Source organism: Panthera leo, chromosome B4, assembly GCF_018350215.1.
Source record: "Panthera leo isolate Ple1 chromosome B4, P.leo_Ple1_pat1.1, whole genome shotgun sequence".
NCBI lineage: Eukaryota > Metazoa > Chordata > Mammalia > Carnivora > Felidae > Panthera > Panthera leo.
In genome coordinates this window covers 34,250,862-34,270,295 of record NC_056685.1, presented here as the reverse complement: position 1 = coordinate 34,270,295, position 19,434 = coordinate 34,250,862, and the positions used below count along the sequence as shown (strand labels likewise).

At 36.7% G+C, this 19,434-nt stretch overlaps 1 protein-coding gene and 1 pseudogene across 4 annotated transcripts in view; one reads left to right on the top strand and one right to left on the bottom strand.

The window, feature by feature from the left end:
* Window positions 1-19,434, top strand: part of LOC122224063 (cat eye syndrome critical region protein 2) — a 180,271-nt gene that overhangs the window by 101,347 nt on the left and 59,490 nt on the right. The gene's annotated exons all lie outside the window — the stretch shown is intronic.
* LOC122224064 lies at window positions 10,245-11,030 on the bottom strand (annotated as a pseudogene).

The following is a 19,434-nucleotide window of genomic DNA, read 5'->3' as shown; positions in this document are numbered from 1 at the left end:
TTAGGGGCTAATCAATTAATCGGGGGAGAAAGGAGAGATGTAGACAGAGGGACTGTTATGAAGGTAAAATTAACTAGACTTGATGTCTCTGATCTTGACCAGTCCGATAGGTATAAAGTTGTTTTAATTTGCATTTCATTGATCAGTCTTCACATGCTCAATATCTTTTCTTGAGGTTTATTGGGCACATTTGAAATCCTTGTATACTTGAACTTCTTGTTGTATGCTTGGGTCATTTTACTGGTGTGTTGATTGAAGATCAGGCAAAAGAAATGCTCACTTAAAATTTGTGAGGCTTGGGGGGGCCTGGGTGGCTCAGTCGGTTGGGCGGTCGATGATAGCTCAGGTCATGATCTCGCAGTCTGTGAGTTCGAGCCCTGCATCAGGCTCTGTCCTGAGCGCTCAGAGCCTGGAGCCCGCTTCCGATTCTGCGTCTCCCTCTCTCTCTTCCCCTTCCCTGCTTGCTGTCTCTCTGTCTCTCTCTCTCTCTCAAAAATAATAAACAATAAATTTAAAAAAAAAATTGTGAGGCTTTTCTCCTCTTGGCTCTTCTGTTTCACTCTTGCACTAGAGTCTTCCTTTACCCTTGCTAGTGCTGGACATTGCCCATAACATGCCAGCCCCTAGGTGCTAGTAGGATAAAACAGTGTCCTATCTCTTGTGGAGACTATGGTCTTCAATGTGTGACAGTGGAGGCAGAGGGGACAGTCTGTGGTTAAACATTTAAATTGCTAAAGTCATCTCATCATTTATGGAATAAATCTCATCCCTGTTGGTGTGATATCTCTTTGATCTTTTACTAAGTTTTTGCTCATGTTAGAATTTTCTTGGTTCTTTGTAATTGTACCTGTCAGTCTCTTTTGGCTCTGATACCACACTGTGTGTCCCTAATATTTTCACTAGTTTTGTGAGCTTTGCCTTAGTTTTTTCATGAATAAAATGTGTTTAATGATAATATCTACTTGTTGGATTATTGTTAAGGATGAAGTAACATTATGTATATGAAACAGGGATATCGTCTGAACACAACTAATAACAATGAGTGATTATTCCTTTATATTATATTTTAATGTTCAATGAGGATAGTCCCTCTAATTAATCCCTCTATTTAAAAATTGTCTTGAGGCGTGTGGGTGGCTTGGTTGGTTAAGTGTCCAACTCTTGATTTTGACTCAGGTCATGATGTCACAGTTTGTGAGTTCAGGCCTCACATCGGGCTGTGTGCTGACAGTGTGGAGGCTGCTTGGGATTCTCTCTCCCTCTCTTTCTCCTTCTCTCTCTGCTCCTCCCCCACTTGTTTTCTCTCTCTCTCTCTCTCTCTCTCTCTCTCTTCTCTTTTTCTCAAAATAAATAAACTTTAAAAAATCTATTTACAAAAAATAGAATAAATTTTATCTTTATTAATCTTGCTTCTTCATTCTTCTGGAAAATGATTACTTTATCTCATCATGTTCTATAAGAAATCCCCTTATATTGATTGGAGTCAAATAAACCTATGAGTAAATTCAAGCAGAATTGACCTCTTCACAATATTGAGATTGCTTTTTTATTCAGACTCTATTATCCAGTAAAATTGTATAGCCTGATTCATCTATGTCAGGTAACATACCTGGCTATCTTAATTTTTGTTGCCATTGAGAGTAGAATCCCATTCACACTGTTAAGTACTTTGGAAATATATTCTTCTGAATAGATCTTGAATCTGCCCAGTTTATTGATCCTGATTATTTTTTAAGTTGCTTCTCTTCTGATATTCTAGGATTATCATCCCTCTTTCCTTTGGTGTTTTTATTTCTTGTCTCTTTTATGCTGTACTAGTTATCCACTATGATGTAACAAATTACCCTAAAATTTACCAACTTAAAAACCACAAAATATTATTATATCACAGTTTCTGTGGGTTAAGAATCTGGCTGCAGCTTAGCTGGGTGTGTCTAACATAAGATCACTTACAAAACTTCAATCCAGGTACCCAGGACCTTGACTAGGACTACAGTCCTGTCAAGGCTTGACTGGAGCAAGGATCCATGTATTTATTTTATGTTGCTGCGTAACAAATTTCTCCAAACTTAGTAGCTTAAAAAATCCATTTATTATCTCAAAGTTTTATAGGTCAGAAGTCTGCATGGGGCTCACCCGGACTGTCTGCTCAGTTTCTCACAGGGCTACAGTCAGGGTGTCAGCCGGGCCGTGTTCTAATTTGGAGGCTTACCTAGGGAGCAGTCCGAGTTCAGTCAGGTTGACAGCAGAGTCCTCTCCTTGCAGTTATAGGACTGAGGTCCTCATTTTCTTGCTGGCTGTTGACTGGGAGCTGCTGTCAGCTCCCACAGGTCACCCACAGTTTTTTTTCCAAGTGGCCTCTTCATGGCTGTTTGTGTTCAAGGCTAGCAGGAAAACAGCCCTTGTCTGTCAGGAGAGAGTCTTATCTGATATAATCATGGAAGTGACATCCTTTTGCCATATTCTGTCGATCACAGGCAAGATATAGACAGTCTGTCACACTTAAAGGGAGAGGATTGTACAAGGGGATGAATACCAGGAGGCAGAAATCATTCTGGGCCTCTTAAAGGCTGCCTGCTATACATGTTTTTATCATATTGACCAGATCTTCCAGAACAAAACTAAATAATAATGGTAAGATGGGGGCACCTGGGTGGCTCAGTCAGTTAAGTGTACGACTTCAGCTCAGGTCATGATCTCACTGTTCATGAGTTCGAGCCCCGCATCAGGCTCTGTGCTGCCAGCTCAGAGCCCGGAGCCTGCTTCAGATGCTGTGTCCCCCTCTCTCTCTCTGCCCATTGCTCGCTCTCTCTCTCTCTCTCTCTCTCTCTCTGAAAAATTAATAAACATTTAAAAAAATTTTAAAAATAATGGTAAGATGTATGTATGCTTGCATCTAATTACATTTACTTAGTTATTAATATTTCATCAATTGTGTGGGTAGTTTGATGGATTTTTTGTGGACAAGAACCAATTAATTGATTTTTGCATAATCATATTTAGTATTAATGGATCTATATATATGTGTGTGCATTTGAATTATACATATGAATCATATCATATATAAACATATAAGAATCATATATATGTGAATTATCAATGAGAGATTTTGACTTGCCCGTTTGTAAAATAAATGGCTGTAACCAACTTGTTCTTCATTTAATTTTATTCCTCCTGTATTTACCATAAGTCTCCACCAAAAATTATAGAAAAGTATGTAATTACTTTGATAAAAGTATGTAAATACTTTCCTATAAACATAATTACTTTGAAAATAATGGTTATATATAAAATAATGGTATTTAATTTAGAATCTACCTTTTCTCATCATTCATTATATTTTCACTTGGGTTCATTTCATTTTTTTCAGTCTTCTGGTGAGGTAAAGAAGAGATGGTATGAAGTCATCTAGATTAATAAGGTCCATTTTACAGGGAAGGAGACATAATCCAGACAGTTTATTTATCAGGTCATGTGCTATTTAGAAGGTGAATAATTCCCGGGGCACCTGGGTGGCCCAGTCAGTTAAGCATCTGACTTTGGCTCAGGTCATGATCTCACAGTCTGTGAGTTTGAACCCCGCATCGGGCTCTGTGCTGACAGCTCAGAGCCCTGGAGCCTGCTTCAGATTCTGTGTTTCTCTCTCACTCTGCCTCTCCCCTGCTCATGTTCTGCCTATCTCTCACTCAAAAATAAATACACGTTAAAAAAAAAAATTTTTTTTTAGAAGGTGAATAATTGCCACAAAGAATTGAAAGAACAAGAGTTTGAATATTAGAATCTGAATTTTAGGCCTATAACTCAGACCCTTTCATATTTTTTCTTAACATAAAACTAATGCATTTTTGCAGTATTAAAAATGTTTTTTTTTTCATGAAACAAGTGTTGTTGAGGATGTGGAGAAAATGGAACTATTGGTGGGAATGCAAATTGGGGCAGGCATTGTGGAAAACAGTATGGAGGTTCCTCAAAAAATTAAATTAAAACTACCCTGTGATCTAGTAATCACTCTACTGGGTATTTACCCAGAATACAAAAACACTAATTTGAAAGGATATATACTCCCCTATGTTAATTGCAGCATTGGAAGCAGCCAAAGAATCCATCAATTGATTAATGAATAAAGAAGAGTATGTGTATATATATATACATATGTGTGTGTGTGCACACGCGCGCGCGCACACACACTCAGGAATATTATTCAGCCATAAAAAGAATGAAATCTTGCCATTTGCAACAATTCAGTGGATCTAGAGAGTATAATGCTAAGTGGAATAAGTCAGTCAGAAAACAAATATCCTATGATTTCACTCATGTGAAATTTAAGAAACAAAGGAAGAAAAAAAAGAGGAGAGACAAACTGACTCTTAACTATAGAGAACAAACTGATGGTTACTGGATGGGAGGTGAGTGAGGGATGGGTGAAAATGTGATGAGTATTAAGAGCACACTTACCATGATGAGCACTGAGTAATGTTTAGAATTACTGAATCACCATATTGTACACCTAAAACTAATACGACACCCTATGTTAACTATACTGGAATTCAAATTTTAAAAAAACAATAAAATTTCAAAAATATAATATTAAAAAAAAATCACCATAGTATAGAGTAGGCATCCCCATCCCCTTCCTGAAGATGGGGTAGGTACAGGATGAGCTGTACAGACTAGGTTTTATTTGTCACATAAGTATATATACCTAGAGGTAAAAATAGCATTTATAGATTTCAGAATGTATTTTTCTCATCAAAACTGTGTTGGCTCACCAGTCACATGCAAATGCCCAGTTTCATTCTGTCATCGTTTCTTATATGTCCTCTCCACAGTTTATGCCTTTGTAAGACCGCACAGAGGCCAGAAGTGGGAAAAGTGCATTGCCTGCTCCCCTTCCACAGTGCTGAATTATAGCAGCTTTTATAAGTACTTTCCTCCTTATCACAACAGTGTATCAGTTACTCCTAAATGATTTCTTTTGAAATGAGGGATTAATTTCTTTAAAAAAAAAAAGAAAAGGCCTCAGTCAGATTTCATAAAATTTCAAATACTTGTAACGGGTAAGAGAGAAAGGAGTTTTTCCCCTCCCATTTTGCCAGCAGCTACTTCTTTGACTTTTCTGCTACTGAAGGAAAATATGAAAGAGAGTCTCAGATGGACAGAAGGGAAAAAGAGCCCAGGGCTCTCAGTCCTCTTAATATTCATTGTCCTTTGGTATGGGGTGGGGGGGGGGAAGCACAGGTCCTACCAGTAGTGATGAAGAGTTCTTCCTGACAAAGCAGAACCTGCTGTTCTGTGCTGGGGCAGGGAGGCAAGCAGTTTTCCAGCATTTTTCAAACCACATTCTGCTAAACACACCTATAAGATGTCAGAGTATTGTGGAAAACAATCAGTTAATTTTATCTGTTTAAGTACAGATGAAATAAAAATATTTCTGGACGGCCAGATAAATTTGGGGACTGGCAGCCCAGAGACTTCTGAATTAATTGTTCTGGAATGAGGCTCTGACCTCAGCCTTTTAAATACTTGTTATTATTGATATATAATATACACACAGAAAAATGTGTATTCTGTAGTTCTACAGTTAAGTGAATACTTACAGAACACACCTGTATAATGAGCACCCACACTAGAAAGTACACTAGGGGGCACCTGGATGGCTTAGTTGGTTAAGCGTCCAACTTCACCTCAGGTGCTGATCTCGCGGTTCCTGAGTTCAAGCCTTGATTGCGTTCTCTGCTGACAGTGCAGAGCCTGCTTCTGATCCTCTGTATCCTTCTCTCTCTGTCCCTTCCCTGCTCACGCTCTTCTGTCTCAAAAATAAATAAACATTTTTAAAAAATGCTACAATGGGTTTTACTTTTTCCATTGAGAGGAATTGCCCAAAGTGATGGTCATTTTGTCGCACGAGTGGTATCCACTAGCAATTAGAGTGAATGCACGCTCTCTGAAGTTTTACTTTCATCTCATCCTGAAGGGAAGTTTGACAAATGAAGTCTTGGCTTTTCTGGTTCTGAGATTTACCTGATATGTGGAGGTAAGACAGCTACTTAATCTCTTCATGTATAACTTGCCTCATCTCAGAATGAGAACAGTACTAAAGTTATTGTGAGGCTTAAATGAAATAATTTATGAGAAGCCTTAAAACAGTCTCAAGCTACTAATAAATATCAATTTATTGTATCAATGTATGTAGAAACATTTTCATGAGTTTCTACACGTGCTGAGTAGAAAGCAGACATTGGTTCAAGCAGCTTTCCATCTCTTATCTATTATGGTTTGCATGTTTTGAAACTGGGGTCAGCAGACTTTTTCTGTAAAGGCCCAGAGAATAGATATTTTGGGCTTTGTGTATATCACATGATCTGTTGGAACCACTCCACCCTGTAGTGCAGAAGCGGTGCCTAAATGACTGATTGGGGCTGTGACATTTTTAGAACTTTATGCACATTGAAATTTGAATTTTATAACATTTTCACATGCCATGAAATAGTACTGTTTTGATTTTTTTTTCCCCCAAAGCATTTACAAAAGGATGGTTTTTTACATTCTTAGCTTACAGGTTGTTTAAAAAAAACAGCAGCAAAAAAGACAGGCAGGCCAGATTGGGCCCACAACCCATAGTTTGCCAGCTCCTGTTTTTAGAAAACTAAAAATGATTACTATTCTAGTTTCTACTAACTCATTCTAACCTTTAAACTAGCATACGGAACCCACATTTGTTTTTCATTGCGTTCTGCAAACTGAGATTCTTGCCTTTACAGGATAGAATAATGCTTGTTTGTTTATCCTTACTGTCCTAGCCAATGCTGCAAATGCTTTTCAGGAACTTTATTGAATCCTTATGATGCCTAATATAAATTCCTTTCTCATCTATTAAGGATGATGAGTTTGAGGCACAGAGAGGTTAAATAACTTGTCCAAGGTTACACAGCTGGTAATTGATATAGGATAGATTTGTCCCTTACTGTGATCCCAGACCTCCAGCTCTAACCCACAGCCCCATTCTATAAAGGAATTAAAAGAAAAACATTACAGGTTTTCATCTAAAACAGGATTTTTAACTATTTTGAACTATGTACTTCTTTGGCATTCTAATGAAGTCTATATCTAAGAATATGATTTGAAATCATAAAATAAATAGAATTACAATAGGATCCAAATATACTGAAATATGGATAGTAAAATTTAATGAAACAAATTTTTGATACAGTAATGTATTTTTTTGTTAACTCATTAACATAATCTAGCAGCAGGCTTTATTTCTCAAGATTACTATCTTCCAAGTATTCATGATTACAAATGTTTATTTTGGGATATTTACAGTATCTGTAATGTGATACAAAAATACCTGATTTCTTTTGACAAAAAATACTCATGCTACTATTTTTTGCCTACATTTATAATTGAGCAGAATGTAAAATTTCTGTTATAGGCTAGTAAAATAAAAATATTTTCTTAGCTTCATGGACCATGTGAATTGTCTCTGGGGACCTCTGCTTTAAGAGGTTTTTCAAATCTCGTATCATCTGGTATAATTTGTTTTTTTTTTTTAATTTTTTTTTTTTAATCTTTATTTTTGAGAGAGAGAGAGAGACAGAGTGCGAGTGGAGGAGGAACAGAGAGAGGGAGACACAGAATCCGAAGCAGACTGCACAGAGCCCGATGTGGGGCTCGAACTCACAAACCGTGAGGTCATGACCTGAGCCGAAGTCGGACACTTAACCGACTGAGACACTCAGGCGCCCCATAATTTTTTTTTAATCCATGAGGAAACTAAAGTAAGCAGCAAAACTGTACCCAAGTCATGACTGTCACTTTCACATGTGTTCCATTGTACGCTATTGTAATATTTGCTCTCATATATGTCTCAATATTTTCTGCATCATACAGCAGGATTCGTTTGCAAATCTTTGGTTTGGCTTTGTGTTAGTTATAACTGTGTTTAGTAATTTGTTGTATCTGAGAGACATTTAGAATAAAGTCTCAGTTCAAAACTTTTTTAAGGAATTTGTTCACTTTGTTGCCAAGGAAGAGTGGTACAGTAAGTAGTAGTCCCTCATCTGCAGAGGGTACGTTCCAGGACCCCCAGTGGATGCCTGAAACTGGCTAGTATTGAATCCTGAATATTCTATATTTTTTCCGATACATACTTATGATAAACTTTAATTTCTAAATTAGGCACAGTAAAAACTGAAATTTAGATAAATACTTAAAAATTAAAAATTAGGCACAGTTTATTGACAACAATAAAAATAAAATAGAACAATTCTAACAATCTACTATGATAAAAGTTAAATAAATATGCACACACACACTCTCAAAGTGTCTCACTGTACTGTACTTACAGTGTATTATACTTCTGTACTAACCATGATGATGTGAGGTGATAAACTGCCTAAACTATGAGATCAAATGAAGTGAATGATGTAGGCATTTTGATGTAGCATTAAGACTACTGTTGATAAGTCAGAAGGAGTTTCATCAGCTTGGACCTCAGGTTACTGAAACTGGAATGTGAAACCACAAAGACAGGACTGCTGCATCTGAATGGGTAGTGGATGTGGCAGTTTGACTCTGAGTAGGTCCTCAGAAATTCTGTGTCTTTGTGTGATTCCTTCCCTTTGAGTGTGGGGTAGCATCTGCTCCTAACCGATAAAATGTGGCAACACTGATGGGATGTCACTTTCCTGATTATTTCATACCATATAGGACTCCATCTTGCTATCAGGTGCTCTAGAGACTCTCTTTATTGCTTTGATGAAGTAAGCAACCATGTTGGGAAAGCTCACATGTCTAAGAACTGCAGTGGCCTCTAGGAGCCAAGGGCAGCCAAAGCACAGCTCTATACATAACCATGGATAAATCAGGCCAGAAAATAATGTTGAGCAAATAAATCACAGAAGCATATGTACCAGTGATTATGTTTTTATAAATGTCAAACAAGAAAAACTAAATGAGGATAAATATATGTAGGAAACTTATAAAGAAAATCAAGGGAATGATTAACACAATTCAGGAAAGTGATTCTACCTGGTTGGAAGGGAGAATACTGTAGCTAGGGATAAGCATAAATGGTTAATAACATCTAAAGTAGTGATTCTTAAACCTTAGGGAACATCAGAATCAATTAGAGGGCTTGTTAAAAGATAGATTGCTGGCCCCACCGCTATCTAATTCAGTAGGTTGGAATCTAGCCGAGAATTTGCATTCTTTACCTAATTCAGTAGGTTGGAATCTGGCTGAGAATTTGCATTCTTTACAAGTTCCAGATGATGCTAACGTGCTGGTCCGGGACCATCCTTGCAGTGCCACAGATCTAAGGAACTGCTAATTTTCTTTTTCTCAAGCTTGATGGTGGACACATGGGTTCTTATTTATTTTGTTTTGTTTTTGCACTTTCTCTACCGATTTATCCCCTTCAGTATATAAACTTAAAAGCAGGGTAACATACTTTGAGTTGGTAACATACTTGTTATGGCTTTTGAAACACTAGGTGCTTTTCCTCCTGTTAGTCTCCCTGGAATTGCAATTCTAGCCAGTTGATTTTATGAGCCTGTATCAATAAAAACTGTAGGTATTTAAAGTGATTCATCAACTACTTGCTCTAAGCAGCAGTTCTTTTTCTTCATTGGGAAGTAGCCTACCCTAATTGAGCAAGGGATTGGAAATCAGGAACTTCTGGTTTGCTCCTAGCTGTCAAAGTGAAGATAAGATTGCTTCAGTGTCTTGAGCAATGTCTTTAAGCTTTATAAAAATATTCCCCATCAAATGCTCATTGTGATGATATTTGACACCAAAAGATTTTTTCCTTTTATCATCTTTAGTAGAGTGCTTTTTATTTATTTTATTTATTTTTTTAACGTTTATTTATTTTTGAAACAGAGAGAGACACAGCATGAACGGGGGAGGGGCAGAGAGAGAGGGAGACACAGAATCGGAAGCAAGCTCCAGGCTCTGAGCCATCAGCCCAGAGCCCGACGCGGGGCTCGAACTCGAGGACCGCGAGATCGTGACCTGGCTGAAGTCGGACGCTTAACCGACTGAGCCACCCAGGCGCCCCTAGTAGAGTGCTTTTTAGATAATCTAGACTACTTTGTGTTTCAGTGTGGTCTTTGTTTTGCTTTCTTGTGGTTTCCACTTAAAGTGGAAACTCATAACAATTACACATTTTGCTTCTCGGGGTTAATTCTGTACCTAATTTTATGTAATAGATTCTCTTTTTTAATTTGAAAATAGTCGTTTATTAACTGACCAGATTACAAAAATAATCACGGTAGATACCTTAGTTCATTCTTCTAATAATCTATTGATCTGATCTTCCCTGTTGCCAGCATCTCCACCTTCTACAAAATGGGTGGTCTTCTTTTTCATTCCCCCTCGTGGAGAAGATAACTTGAAGGGCCAAAAAAGTTGTTTGCTTCTTTGAAATGTTTTCCAACGGTATAGATCTCATGAATCAGATCCTCCATGCAGATGATGCCATATTTACCAAGAGATCGAGTGATCGATGTGTTATCTGTCAGGACAATTTGCTTCTTGTTGATTTTGCCATAACCACACTTGTAGATCAGTTCATTCACTGACTTCAGGTTTGGGTACCCCCATGCTATATATATGGTTCCACAATCCTTAGCATGTTAACTGAAGCCTTGTTGAGTTTAACAAAGGTGCCATTGAAGATCTGGTGAAGGCGAAGAAGCTGCAACACCTTTTGAACCTTTGGGCTCACACCATTGATACCTCTGATCCTAATGACAAATGCCAATTTGGGTTCCGTAGGTACGTAGAAGTTGCCAGTTTTTCTTGCCATTCTAGCCATTCGAATCTCAGTTCTGTATATCTGCCTGTATTTCTTGTGGTTAATGCTTAGCTTTTTTATAAATAACCTTCCTCCTTGTCATTTGAAGCATCTTTTGGGCAAACTTCTTTCTCAGATGCTTGATCTTCAACTCTGCGAAATTCCTTCGCTTTTTCTTAAGAGTTTCTGGCACAGTAGGAACCTTCTTTTTCTTCTCTTCTGCACCCTCCATGGTTCCAGCCAGAAAAAGGAAGTTCTGTAATAGATTCTCTAAAGACTCTTAAACATTTAATATTTAGAGGTCTTATCTGCCCTCTGTAGAAATATTATTTATCTTTTTGGAAATTACAATACTAATGTGAAATGAGTCATTTTAGCTCCTCTTTATTAATATATAATTTAGATACAATAAAATTCACACAGTTTAAGTGTACAGGTTTTTTGTGGACAAACGAATACACCATGTTTTCACCATCTTACTCAAGATGACAGGGCATTTCCATCTCTGCAGAAGGTGCACTTTGCCACTAAATCTACGCTGTCCGCCTCCCCCACGTTGCACCCCAGGCAACCAGTGATCTGATTTTTTATCACTACAGATTAAGTTTTACCTTATTCTAGAATATTATATGAGTGAGACTATACAGTATATACTCGTGTCTAATTTCTCAGTCAGCATAATGTCTGTGTGATATTTGTTGACACTGCTGTTTCTATCAGTAATTTTCTCCTTTTTGAAGAGGGGGAGTCTAAATTGTATTCCATTGTGAAAGGAAATATCACAATTTGTTTATCTGTTCACTAGTTGATGGACTTGTATGTTCCTTCTGGTCTATGATGAGTAAAGCAACTATAAACATTTGCATACAAATGTTTTTGTGGTCATATGTTTTCATTCTTCTTGGGAATTGCTGAATCATGTTTAAAGAATATGGTTAAGAAACTGCCAATTTCCTAAGTAGTTGAAACATGAATATTCCTACCAATAACAAATAAACAGTCCAGCTGCTCCATATCTTTACCAACATTTGCCATTTTTAATTTTACCCAGTTTTTAAGTTTACTGATTCTAGAGGGTATAACATGATAACTCATTGTGGTTTTAATTTGCACTTCCCTGACGACTAGATATATAATAGGTTGTGAATATTTTTTCCTGGTATGTAGCTTGCCTTTCCATTTGTTTTGCAGAGTATTTTGTTGAAATCCAATTTATCAGTTTTTTCTAAGTATGTTTCATATTTTTTTTTTCCTGTCAAAGAAATCAGGACCTATCTCAACATCAGGATTTTCTTCTAGTTTTAGTTTTAGCTTTTTGCAGTTGGAATATGATGAACTTTGAGTTCGTATTTGTATTGGGTGTGAAGTAGAAGGTTAATGTTATATATCTATATCTGTCTATATAAATTTTATTTATTTATTTTGAGAAAGAGCAAGAGAGGATGAACAGGGGAGGTGAAGAGAGAAGGAGAGAGTCCCAAGCAGGCTCCGTGCTGAGAGCGTGGAACCCAATGCAGGGCTTGAACTCATGAACCATGAGATCATGACCTGAGCTAAAACCGGGAGTCAGATGTTTAACTGACTGAGCCACCCAAGTGCCCCTTTAATGTTTATTTTTGAGAGAGAGAGGAGAGAACGAGCCAGGGAAGGGCAGAGAAAGAGAGAGACAGAGAATATGAAGCAGGCTCTACGCTATCCGTGCAGACCCTGATGCCGGGCTCAGATTTACAAACCATGAGATCCCTGGGATTGTGACCTGAGCCAAAGTCAGATGCTTAACTGACTGAGCCACCTAGACACCCTTTCATTTTTTCCCACTTACGAATATATATATATATTCAGTCCATTTCTGGACTTTGCCTCATTCCATAAATCAATATATCTTATATTTGCACATATACCAGATTGTCTTGAATATCCAGAGCGTAAGTGCTCCAATTTTATTGGGAGGGGATTTTTTTTTTCACTGTTTCGACTGTTCCAAGTTTGTTGCATTCCCATATAAATTTTTAAGTAGCTTGTTAATTTCTCAAAAAAATAAATAAATAAAAAGGCAGCAACCTGCTAGAGGCAGTAGACATTTTGAGGAGCATTGAATTTCCCTGTCCTTGAAAGCTGTATTTGTTTCTCCATTTGTTTTTCTTCTTTAGTTTCAGAAATATTTTGTAGTGTTCAGTGTGAAAATATTGGACATCTTTTTGTTTGCTTTTAAGTATTTTACATTTTTGATGATACTGTAAATGGAATTACTTAAACTTTTATTTTTTCTTAAGACAGAGAAACAGAGCATGAGTGGGGAGGGGCAGAGAGAGAGGGAGACACAGAATCTGAAGTAGGCTCCAGGCTCTGAGCTGTCAGCACAGAGCCTGACGTGGGGCTCGAACTCATGAACTGTGAGATCATGACCTGAGCTGAAGTCGGACACTTAACCAACTGAACCATCCAGGAGCCCCTTAAATTTTTATTTTTTAGTTATTTGTTTCCAGTATATACAAAAAACAATAGATTTCTATATATTGACCATGTTTTTATTGTCTTCCTGAATTGACTTTTTAGTTTTACTGGTTTTGTTGTAGATTCCTGATGATTTTTATCTAGTCTGCAATTAAAAACAGTTTTGCTTCCTCCATGCCATTCTGTGTGTCCCTTGTACTTCCTCTCTTGTCTTATTCTACTGGCTAAGACGACTCAATATATATTCTTTTAATTCTAGGGGAAAAGTATTCTGTCTTTCACCATTAAGTATAAAGTGTTGGCCCCCTTTGTATATTGCTGAATTTGATTTGCTGATAATCTGTTGAGGATTTTACCTGTATGTTCATGAGGAATATTGTTCTAATTTTATTTTCTATCTTTGTCCGATTTTGGTACAAGGATTAAAAAGTATTCTCTTCTCTTTTCTGAAAGAGTTGGTATAATTTCTTTACACTTCCTTGAGTATTTGGAAGAATTGACCACCTTTGGGTTTGTAGTTTTCTTTGTGCAAGCATTTGATTATTATTGATTCCCTTTCTTTAATAGATTAAGGCTGTCCACATGTTCTATTTCTTAAGTCATTTTTGGTAGGTCGTTTTGGCATTTTTCAAGGAATTTGTCTATTTTCTCTAAGTTTTTTTTTTTTAATATTTATTTTTGAAAGAGAGAGTGTGAGCAGGGGAGGGGCTGAGAGGTGGGGGTACAGAGGATCCATCCAAAGTGGGCTCTACTCTGACAGCAGCGAGCCCACGTGGGGCTTGAACTCACAAAATGTAAGTTCATGTCCTGAGCTGAAGTCAGACGCTCAACCAACTGAGCCACCCAAGCACCCCTTTAAGTTTTAAAATTTATTTCCATATTGCTGTTAATAATACTCTCTTCTCCTTTTAATTTCTGTGTGATTTACAGTGATAACTTCACTTTTTGTCCTTGATATATAATTTATTGTTCCTCTCCCTCTTTAGTCTTTCTGCTGGTTTATCAACTTTTCAAATATTTATTAAGGAACCAACTTTTTACTTTACCTGCTGTTTGCTTTTTCTATTTTAATGATTTCATCTGTTTTTGTTGATTTCTTATTTGTATTATTTTCTTCTGTTTACTTTGTCTTTAACTTGTTCTTTTTCTTCTTCAGTCACAGTACTGTTTTTAAAATTTTTTGCCCTTTCAGTACAGGTATTTAGAGCTATAAATTTCCTTCTAACCAGTAGTTTGCTGCATTCCACAAATTTTGGTGTACTGTAGTCACTATCATTAAAAATGTGTTCTACTTTATTTTGTTATTTCTTCTATGATCCGTGAATAATTGCAAGTGTGTTATTTAATTTCTGGATATCTTAGTTTTGTTGATTTCTAATTTCCATGTGTTCAGATAATATATTCTATGCGATTTCAATCTTTTAAGATTATTGAGACTTCTTTTATGTCCCAGCATATGGTATATCATAGTGAACATTTCATATGCACTTGAGAAGAAAATACTGTGGTTTTTGTGTATAGTATTCTGTAAATGTCAATTAGATCGTGTTGTATTTTTGAGATCTGTGTCCTTAGTGATTCTTTTGTCTTCTCAGTATATCAATTAATGAGGAAAATGTTAAAAATACCTGGCTATATTTGTGGATTTGTCTGTTTCTCCCTTTAGTTCAGTCAGTTTTTATATCATGAATTTTGACATTCTATTGTTAGATACATACATACATAAAGCTTTGTTATGTATTCCTGGTGCATTAGCTTTTTGTTTTCTCCAAACTATTCTGCCTGATACATGATTTTCTATCCTTCTACTGTTTGTATTTTTGTATTTAAATTGTGTTTTATAGATGATATCCTACAGTTGGTCTTGGTTTTTTTCATTCCGTCTGACAATTTCTGCCTTTTAGTTGGGATGTTTACTCCATTTACATTTAACGCAATTGTTGTTAAGGTTGGTTTTCCACTTATTCCTCTGGTTTTTTCAAGTGTACAATTCTGTGTACAATTCACAGAATTGTGTAATATCATTCCCAAAAGACACTTCATACCTGTTGGCAGCCACAACACATTTCCTCCAATCTGTATTCCCAGGCAACCACTAAACTGCTTCTTATCTCTGTGTTTTTTCCTGTTTTAGGTATTTGTTATAAGGGTTAGCATAATTATATTTGCCTTTTTGTGTTTGGCTTCTTTCACTTAGCACAATGTTTTCAAGGTTCCTCTGTGTTGTAGCATGAATCAAGTACTTCATTCCTTTTTATGGCTGAAACATATTCTGTTGTATTGATACACATTTTGTCTATCCTTCAGTTCATGGACATTTGCACTGCTTCAGCTTTTTGGCTATTGTAAATTATGCTGCTATGTATGCACATGTGTGTACATGTTTTTGTATGGATGTATGTTTTCATTTCTATTGAGTGTGTATACCTAAGAGTGGAACGGTCTGAGTCATATGGTAATTCTTTATTTAACTTAAAAAAAATTTTTTTTAATGTGTTTTCATTTTTGTGAGAGAGAGACAGAGCATGAGTGGGGGAGGAGCAGAAAGAGAGGGAGACACAGAACTCAAAGCGGGCTCCAGGCTCTGAGCTGTCAGCACAGAGCCTGACAAAGGGACTCGAACTGTGAGGATCATGACCTGAGACAAAATTGGTCGTTCACTCAACTGACTGAGCCACCCAGGTGCCCCTGTGTTTAACTTTTAGAGCACCATGCCAAACTTTCCCAAAGTGGCTGCACCATTTTACAATTCCACCAACAGTATGTGAGGGTTCCAGTTTCTCCACATCCTAGTCAGCACTTGTTATTATCCATCTTTTAATTTTCACTCTGCTAGTCTCATTGTGGGTTTGATTTGCATTTTCAAATGATTGATGATGTTGAGTATCTTTTCTTGTTCTTTCTGATATTTTGTTCCTCTGTTGGCCCTTCAGTGCTTTCTTTTTGGGTTATTTTTGTTAGTATGTTACTTTATTTCCTCTGTTGGGGGTGTGTGTGCGTGTGTGTCTGTGCCAGTATCTGTGTGTTTTAGTGGGTCTAGAGTTAGCAGTATGCATCCTTAAATTATAAGAAGCTATTCAGGGGTACCCGGGTGGCTCAGTCAGTTAAGTGGGTTCAAACCCTGGTTGGAGCTCCATGCTATAAATGTGAAGCCTGCTTGGGAGTCTGTCTTTCTGACCCTTCCTCTCTCTCAATAGATAGATAGATAGATCAATTTAAAAAAAGAAGATATTCAGAATTCTTATTGTGCCTTTTCACATATTACCTGATGCTTCAGTTTTCTCAATGCCAATAATATTTAAGGTCCCATCCAGCTTCCATTCAAAAAAGGTATTTTATCTTTTTAAAGATTATTACACATTGATTTCCAGTTGACTTTCAGTACTTTTTTGTTACCCAACATAAATAATCATAAAGGCATGTAAAATTTATATTATATGTATGCTTCTCTGCTAAAAGATATATTTCATATTTTAATTTAAATTCTTTAATTTAAAATTTAAATTCTTTAATTTAATTAAATTCTTTAAAATTACCATGATTTTTTAACTTATCCTGGCTGTCATGTTGATTTTAGGATGTTTGGGTACAGCAGCCACTATATGGCCCTAGAAAAGATATGTTATTTAAATTGTTTTGTTCTGTGTCTTTGTATGATCTTTAATAAACAGTTTATTAAAAAAAAAAAAAAGAATAAACAGTTTCTCAGATGTTCTTAGCCTTTTACTTGTTGCTTCACTTGGAACCAAAATCTTTCTCCTAATCCAGTGCTTGGTGTTAAATGTGGCTTAACTATTCACACATGTATTTCATTTGCTTCAGAAATACTTGTAGCCAATGAAAAGAATGTAATTTTTTCATTTAGGTCTCCATTATGCTACCCATGATGACATGTCTTAATTGTTCCTCTGCAAGTAGACTGTGGGATACCCTTTCGTGTCTCGGAGAACTAACACATGCCTCAAAGAACTCAAGAGTCTTCTTTTCATCTGTGATCATTTAATATAGATTGCAGATATTAAAATGTGTTGCCCTGCATCATCAAGAGGCCAGCTCCAAGCAGCCAAGATTTGTGCTAACATACTTTACTCTGGTCATGCCATCCTTGCAAAATTGGTCTCACCCGCAGAAGCATATACTGTCTGAAGCTAATTGGTGGGGTTCTCAAAAATGGCTAACTTTGCGAGTTTGGAATAAAGAAAAGAGAGGTGTTTAAGAGCATTTGGAACTTTTTCAGACCAGAGAAAAGTGAAACTGGTTGTGTTCAGAACTTTTGGTTAATTTGATTTTTCTGTTAACCATATTCTATTGAGACATTTCATTATAATTCAGAATTTCATTTTAATTCATTATATTTCAGAAAGATGAGAGGTGTTTAAGTCATTAAGAGAGAATTGCATTGAGCTACATAGATGAAAAAGTCAGGAATGTTCCAGCAATTTTCAGCAGCATGGTGCCCATATAGTCTTCTTCCTTTAAGAAACAAAATCTGATCATCCACACAAAATTGTGGGCGTGCTCTTTTTCAGGGGGAGAGAGTATATGGTCTTAATCAAATTCTTAAAGCGTTTTATGTCCTATAGATTAAGAACCACTAAATAGAAAGTGTTAGCCTGATTTTTGGCTTCCCACAGGCTTTTTGTTTTAAATGCCTTTGAAACATTTTTCCCCCTTTTGAATTTCTGATGTTTTAAGAAAGGGATATAGATTTATATGAGGAGGTTTATCTAGCTTGAATTCTAAGCCCTCAAGTATCTCTTGGTAAGGTATGGAGATGTCTTAAGAAAACTTTAGCAAAAGCAATGTAATTGAAACTGAGTAGGATAATAGGGCTATTGGAAAGGAATCTCAAACATGCACTTCTTTGAGACAAGTAGAGGCTTTCAGACAGATTGTAGGCACAAAGAACAACACTGTTTATACACATTCAGTGTTTGCAGGACTGGTATGCTGGTGCTTCCTTTGCCTCACATTGGAATTAGAAGTTTCCCTAGCCTGGTCCAGCCTGACTCCTGCCACATCCTCCAGCGAAGCTGCCATTCTGGTGAAATAATCTCAGTATTAAAGATTCCATATTTTATTTTACTGCAAGAAAAACATGCCTTGTTGCTTGGAGTACTATGTGTACATTAGAAATTATAGAGGGGCGCCTGGGTGGCTCAGTCAGTGAAGCATTCAACTTCGGCTCAGGTCACAATCTCATGGCTCCTGGGTTCAAGCCCCACGTCAGGCTCTGTACTATTTCAGAACCAGAGCCTGGAGCCTGCTTCGTATTCTGTACCTCTCTCCCTCTCTGCCTTTCCCTTGCTTGCACTCTGTCTCTCTCACGTGCTCTCAAAAATAAACAACAAAAATTTTTTTTATTCTAGAAAGCATGTAGTAAAGGGCTATTGTACCAAAGAGAGATTGTAATCTTCATACACTTTGCTACCAAAAAACAATTTTAAAAATACACCCCATTTTATTTTCTAATTCACCATTGCCACAGTATCTGCTTTTTACCGCCAGTTTGAGCTATTCTTTGTCTAGCTCCTCCCTCCTGAAGGGGCAGTACCAGCTTCACAGGCAGTAGAGAGAGGAAGTAGTCCATAACCGCTAAGGTTCAAGCCCAGGTATTCATATGCCAGTGCTTATGCTTTGAATGTGAATGCTGCAGTCAAATCAAATTTGTGAGAGCCTTGATATGTGGAAGTATTTTGCTGCATAATAAGCTAACTCTGTTCACATTTTCCCCAGTTGATGTATCAATAGTAAGGAGGTAGTGTCTTCTCTCTTTGAAAAAGCAAAATGTTTAATTTCTTATTTGCACAAGGCCCTTTGATTTTTTTTCCCATGAATATTTCCTCTGACTTTTTCTACAAACATAATTACCACAGATTGTCAGTCAACATGGTACATGCCTCTTTTTAAAATTACATTGACATATAACTTCTTTAGAGCTCCTTGCTTAGTGAGAAAAAAATTTTAATCAAGCAATAGGTGAAATTGTGCCCAGATTTGTTAATAGTTGAGAGAGAGAATAACCATCCAACAACTAAACAGCTCTTTATTTTATATTAAATACAAGGCACATTTAGGTACTAATCAAAATGCAGTTTATAGAATTGCCAAACTCTAATCAAGAAAAATTTAAGTTGCCATCAAACTGTCTTAAATGTTTCCTATAGAAAAATTAATCTTCA